Source organism: Oncorhynchus nerka, linkage group LG16, assembly GCF_034236695.1.
Source record: "Oncorhynchus nerka isolate Pitt River linkage group LG16, Oner_Uvic_2.0, whole genome shotgun sequence".
Lineage (NCBI taxonomy): Eukaryota > Metazoa > Chordata > Actinopteri > Salmoniformes > Salmonidae > Oncorhynchus > Oncorhynchus nerka.
The window spans coordinates 28,931,826-28,939,302 of record NC_088411.1 but is presented as its reverse complement, the minus strand read 5'-3'; the positions used below and the strand labels follow the sequence as shown (position 1 = coordinate 28,939,302).

Genomic DNA, 7,477 nt, shown 5'->3' with positions numbered 1-7,477 from the left:
TCTATGTTGTTGTTTTGTCGCACTGCTTTGCTTGATCTTGGCCAGGTCGCAGTTGTAAATGAAAACTTGTTCTCAACTGGCCTACCTGGTTAAATAAAGGTGAAATAAAAAATGAATAAAAGGAGAACAGAGGGGCGGAAGGAGGAGCTCTAAAGGGGGTCAGGTATCACATTGATGTGAGAGTTACAGTTTGGTGTAAACTCACTGATGCTAAGAGAGTTGCACAGTGGCCTCTAGGTAGGTCTACATGACAAATGCTGTGCCTATCAGTCACATATGTACTGAAATCAGGGGTCTCTTCAGTGTTGGCTGCATATTGAGGCATTACAAAGCTTAACAGTCCCTTTAATGATGACCCGTTTGCAGCGTTTAGGGAGAGATATACTACAAATTAATCTGCTAGCGGAAGAGAAGGCTTAGTCCAGATAAAGTAGGCTACATTGTACCATCATCATGACCGCTCACTGGCTGGAGTCCCCCGCCAAAATGACGTAGATGCCTTCTAGTCCCCCACCAAAATGACGCAGGTGCCTTCTATTACTTTAATCCCCACTTTCATCACCACATGCTGTGTAGTTTATTCTAACCGCTGAAATAAACTGTGTTATTTGGAGACACCCCAAAAAATGTACTGTTTGTTTTTTTCTGTATTTTAATTAAGTTTACAATATGCCATATTCTATGTAGGCTACACAATGAACTCATAAGAAAAAAAGTAAAAAAGAAAATGGAGTGGCGTCGGCGTCGCCAGCGCCACAGAATAACCATGTGCTTCTGCGCTGCGGCAGTTGCCAGGGGATATGGAATGGGAGGGGTTATGATTGGTTGAAGTGGGTTTGTTGCCTTGGCGACGGCGAGGGGTTCGGTAGCGTTGCTGTGCGGCGTGATCTGCGCGTTGCGTGGATGGAGGAAGCAGCTGCCGATGTGATCTCTGACACTGAGACAGACATCTGAACACACAATTCCTGCCATACTGCTACTTTGCAGGCAACGCTTGCATGAATGTAAGTACTTGAAAAGGCGTCTTTAATTTATTTAATGGTGTGATATTACGGAATGCTTTAATGTGTTTTTCGTGAACGGTGAAAGGTAGCGCAAAATAAATGGGAGAAGTGACTGATAACTCGAGCAGCCAGCATGGCAGTTCAATAGCGAACAACATGTACTGTACTTCCCCCATTTGTTCTCTGAGTTCTAGCGTTGCGTTATGGAATGGTAAGCTATAATAGAGACAATGCTATATCGAAACTTTTCAATTCTTTAGACTTTGTTAAATTTTTTCCAGTTGTGCTAATACGTTGTTTTTGGCGTCTCTTGTCTTCCATGTGGCTCTTTAGCTATCGAGTTGGCTAGATGTAACTTATTTTACGGTCGAGTAGTAAGTAGTTAGCCAACAACGAGTAATTTGACCGTCCAATGTGTTTTCATTTTCATTTGAACTTGCATGAAACACTTAACTTAAATATCAATTGCAACAGTGTGGATATTTTGTATCCAGCTTGGATAGCTTCGCGGCTTTTCCACCAATTTGATTTGGTCAGATAACAAATGGCTCGTTTGCGCATGCAGTCATACGATGAAAATGTATCGTTCTAGATTCTGTAAGGTGTTGGCTTGCTGCCCGTTTTAGTTGACATTCGATTGCCATGTCACGAGTCTGGCAGTGAGTTCGACTATTTCTGTCAGACACCATATCGATAGCTGCTTGAACTTATTTCATATTGAGCACCGAGGTCGTGTCAGTTTGGTGTAATTTGGATTGTGGACCATTTTAACAGTTTGATACGAGTCATCTTGAATCAAATTTCAAACGTTTTTCGGTGAGCCGTCCATACAAGGACTATATATTTATTTATATTGTTTAAAAAAAATATACATCTGGTGTGTGTGTGTGTAAATGTAAGGCAACTTTATTGGGCGAAAGTAGCAAGGGGGGAGGTTAACGTGTTTGTGATTATGTAGCCCATTTGCCGTGTGTCCTCTGTGATATATTTCTCGGAAATGATATCAGTCATTTAGTTATTTTACTGTTATTGATTCCTCGTTTAGTGACATTGCCAGTGGAACGTGTTCCAGGGGTTATCGAAGAGCTGAGCAAGCAAAATCTAGCTTGCTAGCAGCTTGCTAACATTTCTGTTCTTCCGCTAAAGCTCCTCTGTCCCATGAGTTGGCCTGTACGCAATGCAATATGTCTGGATGGACGTTGAGTCAATTCCTCAAAAACACTCACATGCCCAGATTGTCGCGGTGTTGCAATTTTGTCAGTTGAAATGTCCCACACACAGTTCCAAACCCATCCACGCGCATGTAAGGCGCTAGTGAGGCAGGAGCGTGGCCTTTTGTCATAATGCATTATTGGACAGCGATGTTATAGAAGTCACAACAGCAACTCCGAAAGGCTTATTCACATATTGGAGCATGTCAGCACATCACTGGACATGCAATGAGTTTAGTGTCAAGTTGCCTTTGGTGTAGCTACAGGTAACTGCCAAAACTTAAGGAAACTCCAACAGTGTCTTAAAAGGGCTTTGGGCTACCACGTGCCGCCAGAATAGCTGCAATTCACCTTGGCATAGATTCTACAAGTTTCTGGAGCATAATTGGAGGGCTGCGATACCATTCCTCCACGAGAAGTTCCATAATTTGGTGTGTTGATGGTGGATGAAAACGCTGTCTCAGGTGCCGCTCCAGAATTCCCCATAAGTTTTCAATTGGGTTAAGATCTGCTGACTGAGACACACCCTTTAAACCCCATGCTCATTTCAGACCCCTCTTTCAAAGTCACTGAGATCTCTTCTAGACAAAATAATTTACGTTGACATTTTTAGTCATTTAACAGACGCTCTTATCCAGAGCGACTTACAAGAGCAATTTGGGTTAAGTGCCTTGCTCAAGGGCACATTCTACAGATTCGTCACCTAGTTGGCTCTGGGATTCAACCCGGCGACCTTTCAGTTACTTGGCCAATGCTCTTAACCACTAGGCTAATAATGGGCAACTGGGCATTTTTAGACATGACCCTAACCATTATGGGATGTTTATTGCTTATTTAACTAAAGAACCGCACCTGTGATTTTGGACATTGAAATTGGTACCAGAGGTTACAGCTAGGCTGCTACAGCTAGGTTGCTACGCTGTTCATGATGTAATGGATTGTCCCAGATACAAATTACTAGCTATCTCCAAACAGTGAGTGACTGTTGGCAGCCAATTCATTATTTTTCTCTAAAGAGGTATGTCAGTTGGTGTGATAAAATACAATGATAGTTTCCCCTTTCGTGTGTCTGTGTGACCATGTTACCCCTTTTCTCTTATCTTACAAAAGTTACACATTTGGGATTTCTGATTGTAAAAATAAAAAAATATCCTAAATCAATTATTTGGATAAAGTGTTGCCTACTGTAGTTGTCTTGTTATGCAGGCAAAGGTTTGTATGTGGTGTGTGTGTTTGACATGAGGGTGGAGAGGGGCAATGTTCCTTTTTTTGACAAACAGTTTGCTGACTAATGTGCCTCAGATAAACAGTAAAACAAAGCAGGCCTGAGATAAAAGGAGAGGAACAGAAGTGATCAACCTGTCATTTGTTTACTGCCAGGAATTCATGCCAATAGTGTGTTTGTGTAGTGTGTGTGAACACAGTGTACATCATGATTGGTTTTCTTGGAACCATCTGCTGTTTTTTATGCTCTTTTAATACCCTGTGTGTTTTTGTAAATATGTTTTTTTTTTTTATACCATTGTCATTTGGTGTACAAGTATGTATAGTTGCAGAGGAGGGCTGCAGTCAGACGGGTAAGTAGTTTAGCTGCCTGAAATAGCCTAAGACCTGCTCTCTTTCATGGCATTCATGACTATAAATATGCCCTGCCCATAACCCTAATAACGCTGCTGCTAACCCCGCTATGGAATGGCTATCTCTCTTCGCTCAGTGCAGCACAGGCACATGGAGCTGCACGATTGTCACAAGTGTGTGTGGGCGGGGGGTGCTGTGCGTCGGTCATAATAAGGTTATTTAGATTGCGGGCATGAGATTCTGGAATCTACATTTCCTCCCTGTTTTTATTTATTTATTTGCGCTCGACACTAGTTGAGAGACACACACACACACAAACACAGCCTATTCCACAGAGTGAAAGGAGCCGTGCCATTTAATCAAGAAGTGGAATAGAAAGAGCAGCTGGTTCAATCTTAGTGAATATTCTGTCCTTGTCCTCTGGGACATGTTAAAGTGTACCAGACTGACTGACATTATACATCTCACTCTGGAGACAAAGGGAATGAAACACATGTTTCTGAAACATGTAGGAGGCTATTCAGTGCCTTCAGAAAGTATTCACACCCCTTGACAGCCTGAATTTAAATTGGATTAGATTGAGATTTTGTGTCACTGGCCTACACACACAACCCCAAAATGTCAAAGTGGAATTGTGTTTTTAGAAATGTTTACTAATTAACGAAAAGCTCAGTCAATACGCTTTTAACCCCTTTGTTATGGCAAGCCTAAATATGTTGAGTCATTTAAAAAAAATGCAATAATAGTGTTCAACATGATTTTTGAATCACTACCTCATCTCTGTAACCCACCCATACAATTATCTGTAAGGTCCCTCAGTCGAGCAGTGAATTTCAACCACGTTCAACCACAAAGACCAGGGAGGTTTTCCAATGCCTCAAAAAAAGGACTCCTATTGGTAGATGGGTAAAAAAAAGCAGACATTGAATATCCCTTTGAGCATAGTGATGTTATTAATTATGCTTTGGATGGTGTGTCAATACAACCAGTCACTAGAAAGATATCGGTGTCCTTAACTCAGTTGCTGGAGAGGAAGAAAACTGCTCAGGGATTTCACCCTGAGGCCAATGGTGTAAAACAGAGTTTAATGGCTGTGATAGGAGAAAACTGAGGATGGATCAACATTGTATACTGAACAAAAATACAAACGCAACAAGCAACAATTTCAAAGATTTTACTGAGTTACAGTTCATAAAAGGAAGTCAGTCAATTAAAATGAATTAATTAGGCCCTAATCTATGGATTTCACATGACTGGACAGGGGTCCAATCAGAATAAGTTTTACCCCATAAAAGTGCTTTCTTACAGGCAGCAATACTCATCACCCCACAGATTATCCAGCAGGTAAAGAAGCCGGATGTGGAGGTCCGTGCTGGCATGGTTACACGTGGTCTGCAGTTTTGTGGCCAGTTGTAAGTACTGCCAAATTCTCTAAAACAATGTTGGAAGCAGCTTATGGTAGAGAAATGAACATTACATTCTCTGGCAACAGCTCTTGTGGACATTCCTGCAGTCATCATGCCAATCACACGCTCCCTCAACTTGAGACATCTGTGGCATTGTTGTGTGGCCTTTTATTGTCCCCAGCACAAGGTGCACCTGTGTAATGATCATACTGTTTAATCAGCTTATTCATATGCAACAGTTGTTGTGTAGGTGGATTATCTTGGCAAAAAATGCTCACTAACAGGGATTTAAACACACTTGTGCAGAAAATGTCAGCAAAATAAAATTGTGCTTGTGTGTATGGAACATTTCAGGGATTTGGTTTTTAGCTCTGAAGCATGGGACATGTTGTGTTTATATTATTTTTCAGTGAAGTTACTCCACAATAATAATCTAAATGAAAGAGTGAAAAGAAGGAAGCTGTACAGAATAAAAAATATTCCAGAACATGCATCCTGTAAGGCACTAAAGTAAAACTGCAGAAAATGTGGCAAAGAAATTAACCTTATGTCCTGAATACAAAGCACCAAATTCAACTCATCATATTTTCAAGCATGGTGGAGGCTGCATTATGTTATGGGTATGCTTGTCATTGGCAAGGACTAGGGAGTATTTATTTATTTTACATTTTATTTTTAGGATCAAATAGTGGATTAGAGCTAAGCACAGGCAAAGTCCTAGAGGATACCTGATTGTCTGCTTTTCGACAGACACTGGGAGACAAATTTACATTTCAGCAGGACAATAACCCAAAACACAAGGCCAAATATGCAGTGTCTTCAGATAGTGTTCATACCCTTTGACGTATTCCACATTTTGTGCTACAGCCTGAATTAATTGGGGCGGCAGGGTAGCCTAGTGGTTAGAGCGTTGGACTAGTAACCGAAAGGTTGCAAGTTCAAATCCCAGAGCTGACAAGGTACAAATCTGTCGTTCTGCCCCTGAACAGGCAGTTAACCCACTGTTCCTAGGCCGTCATTGAAAATAAGAATTTGTTCTTAACTGACATGTCAGGTCACGGTCCTAGGGCTCATCCTCTCGAGAGAGAGAGAAAGAAAGAGAGAATTAGGAGAGAGCAAATCTAGTTAAATAAAGGTAAAAAAAAAAAAAAAAAACATTTATTCGTTTTTCCCTCACCCATCTGCACACAAACTGAAAACATGTTTCTAGAAATGTTTGCAAGTTTATTGAAAATAAAATGTAGAAATATCTCTTACATTACACACCCAATACTTTGTAGAAGCACCTTTGGCAGTCTCTATAAGTGCTTTCCACACCTGGATTGTGTAACATTTGCCCATTTTTATTATTTTCAAAATTCTTCAAGCTCTGTCTAATTGGTTGTTAATTCTTGCTAGACAATTAATTTCAGGTCTTGACATAGATTTTCAGTTAGATTTAAGTAAAAACTGTAACTCGACCACTCAAGAACATTCCCTGTCTTAGTAAGCCACTTCAATGTTGCTTCAACTTCAAATGTAGATTTGGCTTTGTGTTTTTGTCCTTCTGAAAGGTGAATTAATCTCCCAGTGTCTGGTGGAAAGCAGACTAAACCAGGTTTTCCTCTAGGATTGTGCTTAGCTTCATTACGTTTATTTTTTATACTGGGGAAAAACTCCAGAGTCCTTAATGATTACAAGCTTACCCATAACATGATGCAGCCACCTGAAAATAGGAGGAGTGGTACTCGGTGATGTGTTGGATTTGCCACAAACAAAGCGCTTTGAATTCAGGACATGAAGTTAATTTCCTAGGCAAATATTTTTGCAGTTTTGCTTTAGTGCCTTATTGCAAACAGGATGCATGTTTTGGAATATTTTTTATTCTGTACAGGCTTCCTCCTTTTAACTCTGTCAATTAGGTTAGTATTGTGGCGTAACTACAATGTTGAGCCATCCTCAGTTTTCTCCTATCAAAGCCATTATATTCTATAACTGTTTCAAAATTCCCATTGGCCTCATGGGGAAATCCCTGAGCAGTTTCCTTCTTCTCCTGCAACTGAGTTAGGCAGGACACCTGTATCTTTGTAGTGACTAGGTGTATTGATACCACATCCAAATTTTATATTGATTCACCATACTCAAAAGGATATTCAAGGTCTTCTTTTTTTATTTTATTTTTTACTATCTACCAATAGGTGCCCTTCTTTGTGAGGTATTGGAAAATATCCCTGGTCTTTGTGATTGAATCTGTGTTTGAAATTCACTGCTCGACTGAGTGACCTTATAGAATTTTATG

General features: G+C 40.5%; 1 protein-coding gene across 2 annotated transcripts in view; it reads left to right on the top strand.

The window, feature by feature from the left end:
* The first annotated feature begins 834 nt into the window (after positions 1–834).
* Positions 835–7,477, top strand: part of foxn2a (forkhead box N2a) — a 47,694-nt gene continuing 41,051 nt past the window's right edge. The window contains exon 1 of one of the 2 annotated variants that reach the window (XM_029685356.2): positions 835–1,004. The gene's annotated coding sequence lies outside the window, so the exon portion shown is untranslated. Of the gene's footprint in view, positions 1,005–1,631; positions 1,821–7,477 lie in introns of those variants that run through there. The other variant, XM_029685357.2, reaches the window with a different exon arrangement.